The sequence below is a fragment of the Vigna unguiculata genome, chromosome 3, assembly GCF_037176805.1.
Source record: "Vigna unguiculata cultivar grain cowpea cultivar isolate G323 ecotype 2 chromosome 3, ASM3717680v1, whole genome shotgun sequence".
Lineage (NCBI taxonomy): Eukaryota > Viridiplantae > Streptophyta > Magnoliopsida > Fabales > Fabaceae > Vigna > Vigna unguiculata.
This window is the reverse complement of record NC_140794.1, coordinates 17,120,354-17,130,669: the sequence shown is the minus strand read 5'-3', so window position 1 is coordinate 17,130,669 and position 10,316 is coordinate 17,120,354. Positions and strand designations below refer to the sequence as shown.

Below are 10,316 nucleotides of genomic sequence, written 5' to 3'. Positions count from 1 at the left end.
CCTAAAAAAATATTATAAACAGGACAACCTAAGTATTAAATAGAAACTCAATTGAAATAATTTAATTTTATCACGTACATAAAACTTTATTAAACATAAAAGAGATCAATTAAAATAAAGGTCAAAATCTCATTATTTATTTCAAACCGACAGTTTGTCATTGTAATGTATGAGATTGTACTGTTAATTTTTTTATCTGTATTCAGAATAAGCATTTTTGTGATATGTATCCATTCTCGTGAATTGAACGGTGGATGAGTGCATGTACGAGCACTTTCAGCGAAGAATATGATCTATGTCTATTTGGATGCATTATAGCTGCCACGAGTTGTTGCAATATAAGTGGGGTCTTTCAATTCAATTCAATTCTGACTCTTCATCATTCAACTACTTTTATCATTAAAATTCCATGTTTCATGGATTTCAGGATAACCATCTATTTCTAGTAAAATCTTCAACCATACCCATCAGTAAAATAAATTTTAATTTTAATTTTTTATTTCTTTTTATCAAAAGGATTAATCAAACTTCAAACCTACAACTTACTCTTCGGATAATTTTTTAAACAAAATTTCATAGCATAAGTATATGCAAGAATTTTGCCAATATTATTTGAAGTCATCTATCAATGTGTATATTCATATTACTATAAAATGAAACCGTATGCGCGTCTATTTAATCCTTTAATTGAAATATTACAAACATTAATCAAATATTGAAATTAAAATGATTAGATACGTACTACTCAAATTCTTGTAACAGTTATTTATAATTTTAGTATTTTTAAAATAATGATAAAAAAATTCGGATTCCCGAACACGTGATAGCCATCAAAACACATAGTAACAATCGTAGAATTTATTCTTCATGTCCCTACCTCTCTGCGTAAATAAAACAATTTTATTGATTGTTTTGTCGGAGTATAGTTTAGAATTTGATAGTATGAATTCGGCTTTCAATTTTATTTATAGCTCAAATCTATTCTCTTGATATATTTACTGTGCACAATAATTTTCAAAGTATAAATACATTCTGATTGTTATAGATATTTAAAATTTAATTTCGTACGAAAATAGTTCAACCGGTTGATTAATTGGGTACGTGTGTAACTAAAAGATACAAAGTTTTTTGTTTATTTAGTTATGTATACGATGGCATAAAGAATTATAAATGCAAACTGTGTCAAAGGAAGTCATAGTATTAAAGATAACGAAAATCATGAACAAAAACATATTAAACACTATACTGGAGTGAAAATGTAGAATTAACATGTAATGACGGAAAAATAAATTAAAAGAATAACAAATTATTCTGTATAAATTTCTTTTTAACATAAATACAAGAATGCACATATTGCATTATACGAAAATATTTCATTAACAACTAATTTTAGTGATCAAAAGTTGTTAGTCACTACAATAACTAATTTAAATACTAATTTACAAAATAAAAAAGTATTGGTTACTCAAATAATCATTATTATGAATAAAAAATTATAACTAGTCACTAAATTAGTTAGCTACCAAATAAATTGGTCCCTAATAGTTTTTACTACAAAAGGAATTGGTTTCTAAATTGATCTTTAATTAATTAGTAACAAATATAATTTTTTATTTATAATAGTGATTATTTTAGTAACCAATAATTTTTTTATTTTATAAATTGGTATTAAATTGGTCATTATAGTAACTAACCACTTTTGGTCACTAAAATTGATTATTAATAAGATATTTTCTTATTTATTATACATGCTCCAATTAAAAATAATGAATTACATAAATGATCAATAACGAATATACACATATATTTCCAACTCACTTTAAATTAGTAAGATTCATGTATATATAAAATTGCTACAACTAAAACTAACTAGATAACAATAAACACACACTAACGGACAATAAACAGTGTCCATCAGAAAATTTCTATCAAACAAATCAAGTAGAGGTTGTCATTAGTCAATTCACTGTATGAAGAATAAGAAACAAGGAAAAACTCGATAATTTTCCACGTTAAGTCTCCTTCCATATCAATGTTAGCAAATACTTACTATCGAAAATCAACATTGAGTAACTCCATACACCAATGGCTCGTCATAATGGGTTTGCTAAACATATCACTTTAATTCTCCTTATACTAATCTTTTGCACTTTAATTTTCTTTTTAGTATGAAGAAAATCAAACTTGATGTTAGTATGTTTTGTTCGTTTATGGTGAATTTGATCTTATTACTAGAAATAAGTGTTTTATAGTGACCGAATAATATTTAATGACTGATTTAGTCACCAAATTATATTTGTCACGATCTATGTCCAACATAGTGACTAATTATAATGCTACCTACATAAATTTAGTTAGTGATTGAAATAATGACTTAAACTCTTTTTTTTTTTGCTAAAATTTAGTCGCTAAATTAATGACTATTTTTATACAAATAGACGAAGAGTTTTTAGCAATGACGTTACCAACCGAAAAATAAATATTGTATTAGTCTTTTTATCATGTATATGGCCTGGTGGTCACTAAATATGTATTACATTGTGATTAGCGACTCAAAAATATTTGGACACTAAATATAGTCTTTTTAATGTTTGAATTAGTGATTGAAAATGTGGTGGTCGCTAAATATAGATAACATTGTAATTAGTGACTGAAAACTTGGTGGTTACTAAATATGTATTACATGGTGATTAATAATTAAAAAATATTTGGTTGCTAAGTATAGTCTTTTTACGCCTTAATCGGTGATCGAAAATGCGGTGGTCGCTAAATATGGATAGCATTGTAATTAGTCATCGAATTGTTTGTTCACTAAATTAAATATTTTTTTAATTTCATTAATTATTAGTATTTAACATTTAGGATTTAAGATTTAGAAGTTAGGATTTTAGGACTTACGGTTAGGGTTTTAGGATTAAATATTATATTAAGATGTGAATATGTAATGGTTTCTAAATATGTATAATTTTTTATGCTAATTGAAAAATAAAATTTAATATTTAATTGGATTAAACTATAATATGATAAATTTTTTATCATCATGTAATATAAATTATGATTAGTGAAATTTTCTACTTTTACGATTTGTTACTACATATAAGAAAAACATGTTCCCACTTTAATAAAACTTAAACTTTCGTAGTTCACATCAATTTTTTTTTTTTTTAAATTTGACCAAAGGATAGAAAAAAAATGTAAAATTTGAAAATCCTAAAATTCAATTTTGTCTATTTCACATGCCATTGATGCATTCATTGCCGAATAGAAGAAATATAAATGGAGATCGAAAGAAGTTGAGAGTCATGAGAAAAAAACGAAGATTTAGGATTTAAAATTTATAAAAAGTTGTAATTATGAATCAATTTATTTGTGTTAAAATATATAAGATGAATATAATATATATGATTTCTCTCTGTCTAAACATTCTAACATGTGAATCTAAGCATTTTAATCCATAAATCTAAGTCATTTACCTCAATTTAATCATTCTAATTCAACGAAAATCTTAGTTTTCCTAACCCGAAATACATTTATTGATATCTAAAATATTTTTATTAAGATTAAATTTATTTCTTGTTCTAAAAATACTTTAAATAATTACAAAGTATTTCTTTAGTTAATGTTAATGTATTGTAGTAAATAAATTTTAATTAATAAAATAAGAAAATTAGAATAAATAATATATATATATATATAGATAACACTAACTAAATAAAATTAATATTTTAATTGTGTAAAATAAATATTTAAAAATATTATTAATTATAAAAAAAACAATAATTTTAGTATTTTACTAATTAGTTACATATAAATAATGATAAATTTGAAATAAAATGTGTTTTTTTAAATTAACTGATAATAATTTAGTTGTGTTTCATTAAAAAATTCTCAAATTTTATTTTTCCTCTAGTGAAATTTTGATATCCCCCTCCCTCTTTCTCTCAAATTTACTTTTTACGTCTTGGAACGAAGATAGAGCAAAATTAGAACACGGCTAGAACACAACAGAGGTGGAAACGATCTGGAATAGACCTGGAACAGAAGGAACCACAACGTGGAAATGTGAGCGAACATTGAAAGGAGTTGCGAGCATGACATCTCCACCCACAACTATTACAACCTGACATCAAAATGGGTTAGTAACTAAAAACTTAAATGTTTTTCGTTTTTTCCTAGTCTGAGGTGAAGCAGTTAAGGACATGGTAAAAGGGAGCCAAAATAAGCATTATGAAGTCCCACTTCATTTTTTCATCCAACAACCATGGAGTCTAAATGTTCTATCTATGAAGGACCCTTACTTCCTATAGTTTAGGAAGAACATGTTGAACATTTAATAGAAGAGTCAATTCCTAATAGCCTTTCTATAGAGACCATTATGAATCAACCTTTCCCAATACATGAGTCACTTACACCCAAGTGAGTTTGGCAATGTCATTGATCATAGGCCTTGACTTCATGCAGAAAAGAAGAGTAAGTATATTTTAATTTCATTGTTATTCTTTAATATGTTAATATTTAACATATATTAGTTTTACAATATGTTGGAACACAAATTTACACTAGCAAATGGTTTGTCCACTATAATCTCACAGATCTTCAAACAAAAATTTTATGAACCAAATCCTAGTTGGAAGAAGGTTTGAATCAAGCTTAGAGATAGATGGTTTGTAATGAACATCCTTTCGTCAAAATGGAGAAGAGGAGATTCATGGAGGCAACAAAAATGCAGCTAGGATGGAGGAGTGGAGTCAACCTTGAAGGATCTTGAAACAATGAAGATGAAGTACAGATGAAGCCTATAAGAGAAGTCTATTCTAGGGAAGAGATCTAGAGGAGTTTTGGGTAGAAACTAGTCTAGCAAGTGACTCTTGAGGTACTAGGGGTGGAGTGATCTCAACAACAAGTCTATACCATTCAAAAGTAACCAAATACAAGAGTATGAAGGCCCCATTTATAGGGTGAATGGCCAATCTATAATGTAATGGAATGCAACATTAAATGTAATGGAAATGTAGCTTGGAGAAGAAACTCTAATGATGGTCGTGTGATGCAAAGGACTGATGGATCTAGAGCCATGTGTCCACTCACACTTTCCATGCCTTGCTCCATGTGAAACATGCACACCAAGCCTTTGTACTAGGCTGAAAAAATGCACTCCAAGCTTTCCCTCCAAGCTAGTCTCGGCCAAAGTGATTAATTGGGCTTGAATTAGCCCAATTTGAAGGCTAAACCACAAAGTAATTTAGCATTTTATTCTACAAAGCATGACCTAACATTTGGCCCAAAATAATTTTACTATAATGCTCTAACATGCATCCTCTCATATTTTGATATATTCTTTAGCCCATGAGAATAACATATGAAGCCCATGATGATTTTGATCTTCTTGAGGAAAGCCTATTTGAATCTTTTTAAGCATACCTCTTGTTATTGGACCTTTGAGTGAGCTTGGGCTTTGAGTGCATGTGGGCCTAGAGTTGGGTCCATGATGGACTCATCAGTTTGGAGAATTTAAGGTAATTTGAATCATGCTTATATTTGAAATGTTGTTTATATTATTCTATTATATGTGTTTGCTAACTGATTTTTCATGTAGAAAGCATTTAGGTGGGATCCAAAACAAAAGCAAGCCATAAGATCTGTTTTTGAAACGAAAGGCTCTCGCATTTTAAAAAAAATTCAATGAACAAAGTTAGGAATGGTTAGGATAAGGGAACCTAGATTTCACCATGTGCTCGAGCAGCCTTGGATCTACATTGGAGTTCTACAAAATTCAACGACAAGAGTGTCAAAGCTAAGGCAAATCGGGCTTTTCAGAAAAAAGTCATAGCATATCTACTGCAACTCCCTTTAAGAAAATAGTAATCTTATTATATTTTTGTATAGTTAATTTAAATATAATATATTAGACTTAAGATGTCAAACTTTATCTTGTGTTTAAATATATGTAGACTAAGCAGCTTGAATGAGAACCAATTGCTTCGGAGATTGTAGAAAGAACAAAGAAACTAAGGACTAGAGAATGGGTCAATGACAAGACCCGTGACCTTGCAGTATGTTTAACCTTTAAGTTTTAATTTAATATTTATTATGCATTTCCTTCTTGAGAATAGTTTATGATTTTAATTTAGTCCAACAACAACACATGCATTAAGGCTCATCTTCATAAAACTCTCATGTTCCCTCTATGATGAAAATGAAATATACTTTAGTGATGTTGGAGGTGAAAGTAACAAAGGGAATGTGTATGGACTTGGTACACTAAGCAAAAAGTTTGTTAGTTTTGCAAGTGCTCACTCTTCTACTAGCCAAGCTCCAGCGGTACATCAAAAAGAATAAATGTGTGAGACTATTCAAAAGTTGAATGTGGAACTTATGACAAAGAATGTTAAGGATAAGACACTTGAAAAGGTCGAACACTTACTGAAAAATCATGCTTAACATAGACAATGTATGCATGAACAGAATGAACGTATGCACCAACAAAATGAACGTATGAAACTTATTTTGCAACATATTTTGCAGATTGTTGTGCCAAGTCCTACTAATCCTACTAATATTGGAGATGACAGATTAAACCATATTAGTGATAGTAAACTAGGAGATCATTAGTTTCATGTTTAGTTATTTTGTGTCTTTTAATGTTTCACACTTTCGATCTATTTTTATTTTGTTCTTTTGGATCATGTTATTTACTACTTGTAGTGTAGGTAGTACACTTTACTATATTATGTAATGTAGTTTAATATTACTTATCTTGATTAAATTTTAGCATTCATAAATTTGTAAAAAGTTGTTTATAAGCAAGTAAAAATTGTAAATATTACCAAAAAGATATTTTTATGTTTCTGCTAATTAGTGACTAATTTTATTGGTTGTTGTGGTCTCATAATTTTTCCACCATTTACGACCGACCTTTTTCGTTGTTAAGCTACACATAAAATTCAAAAGTTAGTGACTAACCAATATAGTCGTTGTTGATTCCAAAATTTGTCACCGATTCAACAACCAAAAAAATTGAATACAAATATTTTAATCATAGTTTAGCAATCGAAATAGTTGGTCATTAACTTTATTACTTCCACGACTAAATTAGCGACTGAATTTAGTATCACTTTTTGGTTGCTAAATTGGTCTCCTATGTTTGGAAGGTGACCAAACTTTTAGTGACTGATATTTCGATAGCTATTTAGCGACTAAATAAAAATTGGTCGCTATTTTTTTTGCCACCAAGGATTTTGTTACTACATAAATTTGGTCGCTAATTTTGTCGCAACAGGTGTTAACGATTGATTTATGTTATTTAGCAATCAAAATTGGTGGTCGCTAAAATACATTTTTTTTGTACTTAACCAAGACAATGACACTTAGGCTATCATAGATGAAACCTTAAGTTAAATTCATTCCTTTGTTGACTTTTGAAGAGTCATATATATTTGCTTCAGATCATCTAGACATATGAATCATATAAAGATGTTGCTCTTGAGAAAGCTTTTTAAACTAACTAGACATATTAATTTATTTGCCTTCAAGAATTACAACCTCTACAGAAGATGAACTAAATGTGTTCAAATGATTGAGTGGTTGGCATTATCAAATAAGTGGAGTTCACTGATATAGAACATTCAAGCAAGCTTGATTAAGTTGATTGGATGCTCCCAACCAATTGAATTTGATGATGAATGTGTTGAAGAGTTTGTTGTATTGAGTTATAATTCTTAGGTTCAGGTTGTGTTTAGGTGAGTATGTCATGCTTGTATTGATATTTCGTGCGCTAAAAGTGTTTTTAGAACACTTCAACTAATTGAAATGGATTTTAACATGTTGAAATGTGCATAACCTTGTTCGAAACACAAGCTTAAACATTTCAATTGACAAAAACAAGGTTTAATCAGTTTAAATCATTAAGTTTTTGTTTAAAATCAAAATCATTTTTGTTTCAACCAATTGACATAACAATCAATCAATTAAAACCACTAAAAAATCATTTTAAGTGATTTTAATCGATTGAATTGAAAATTAAAAGATTGAAATTCTTCCAACAACTCATTTTACATTGTATGATTATAATTCATTGAAGACTCAAGTTCATTCACAATTGAATCACTAATTAGTTATTGTATGATTATAATTCATTGAAGACTCCACATCAAACTCATGGACAAACCTCCAAGTTGAAAGAAACTAAACTAGAGAAAGAATCTTCCAATACAAATAGAATCAATTTTTCTTTATAACAAAAAAATACAATGATCATGATTATGATTATTAGCACAAGTGAACTTAGTGCATGGATTTGATAAAGCTAGTGCATGTTCATGTGTGATTGATGAAGACTTAATGAAGAATTGAAGTGATTTGTTATTCATCAAGCTTAGGGCGTATTGAATCTGAAATTAATGTGAAGATCACAAAGCTTGAAGGTTGGACTCAATTCGTAGACTATATGACATAGTGTAGATATCTTTTGTCTTATGACTGTCCTTTTCAATATGTTAAAAATGGTTTTAACAAGTTAAAAGACTTGCTGTAAGACCCGGGAAAAATTAAATAGTTATTTAATTATTTATTTAAATAGGATGGGTAATGAGAACATTTAAAGTAATAAATGTGAAGAATTATGATGTGAAAAAGTACTAGCTCAAGTGGTTAAGAGTACTTAATTGTGTGTGAGGACTTGGGTTCGAGTCCTATGTGTGTCACTTGGGTGTTATTTAAATTATGCGTTTTTGTGTGTTTATATATTGAATGCGTGATGTGATGATAAACCCTTAGAATTGTAGGAGTTATCATGAAATCTGGATTGGTTGAATGGTTCGGCTTTGGTTTGGTATGTGCATGAGTGTGGGTTCAAACCTTTTAGTGAGAATTAAATAATTTCTTTTGTCAAATTTTTCCTTGTGCATGAATGTGGAAAGGTAGAAACCTAGCAGCCAAGGGAGAGGTAACCTAAGGGCTGGAAAACAGAGGGATTAATTAAACATTTGGTGAGCCTTAATATCATTTTTTATTTAAAATTCGGGTAAGCTACTAAAGGAGCAATTAAGGGAGAGTGATAGTGAGAGAGAAGGTTAAAAGAGGAGAAAATAGCATTGGGGGTTCGTGATAGTCATAAGCAAAGGTTTTTCCAGAAGATTGGGGCTGATAGGGTAAGGTAGTGAGGCTAAAATCACTAAGGTTGGAGTGGAAAGCAAAGGCTAGGGAGATTTTGGTGAAGGGATAAGCATATCAACCCGAATTTAGCAAGGAATCCAGGTAAGGGGAGTTGTTTTCGAGTGCCTTTTATCGTAATCGTCATGTTATGCCTTGTATGATCATAAGTGTATGGAATTTTGCCTTAACTGTACTAGTTTTTGCGTTTTCTGGGTTCTGCCCAGAAACCGCCTGGCGGGCATGCATGTGCCGCCAGGCGGTTCAACAGTTTATGAGTGGTTTGGCTTCTGAGTAACTTAAACTGCCTGGCAAGGATGAATATCCGCCAGGCGGCGTGACAGTGCTTGTGTTCTTTGACTGATATTTGATGTTGTTGTGCGAAAGGTCATTGCGATTTCTGGAATCATATCGTGCTGACTTGGTTGGATGTGATGCTAACTTGAATTTGGATTAGAATGGCATGATAATGGAAATTAGACCCACTCGGGAGGGGTCGCTCATGATTGAATGCATGAGGGTAGAGGTCACGATTATATTATGATTTGAATTGCAAACTGAAGTGGAGCCATCATATCGGTAATGTTGTATTTGAGTGCTTGTAGTCATAAGTCTGAATGATGGTAAGGGTTGACAAGTATCGCAGGTAGGGAGAAACCTAGTTTTAGACTAGGTCTGGTGTGTCGCCCGACAGTATTAGTCGTGTCGCCAGGCGGTGGCGAAGCACATTGACTGTTCATAATTCTTGAATTTTGTAAAAGTGAAGAGAGAACTTTAGTTGTGTGAGTAGTACTGGAAAATCGTTGACGAAACAGTGAGGGACGATATAATGTGATTGTTAAGTATTGGGGATCGGAACAAAGATGGAGGTGAGCGTGGTATGATGGGATTAAAGGAAAGTGTGTTTCAAATACGGAGTGTAACTATTCTAAATCAGTTGCAGGTTTGTAATGCACAAGCTTCATTGATGGTGTATGAATGGGACGGGGAATAGCGTGTTGACATGAGAAATGGTAGGAAGTGTGAATTGAGGCTAAAGAAGTAGAAAGAGAAATTTTGTGGTAATGCAGTTTGGGTTTGTATGGTGTTATGAGGTACAGTATAATAGCCTCATTTCGAGAGTGGTGGTATCATTGGCTAGTATTTGAGGAACTTGGTAAATCTTA

At 30.6% G+C, this 10,316-nt stretch overlaps 1 pseudogene; it reads left to right on the top strand.

Moving 5' to 3' along the window:
- The first annotated feature begins 4,538 nt into the window (after positions 1-4,538).
- LOC146887537 (uncharacterized) lies at positions 4,539-6,612 on the top strand (annotated as a pseudogene).
- Positions 6,613-10,316: the final 3,704 nt, after the last annotated feature.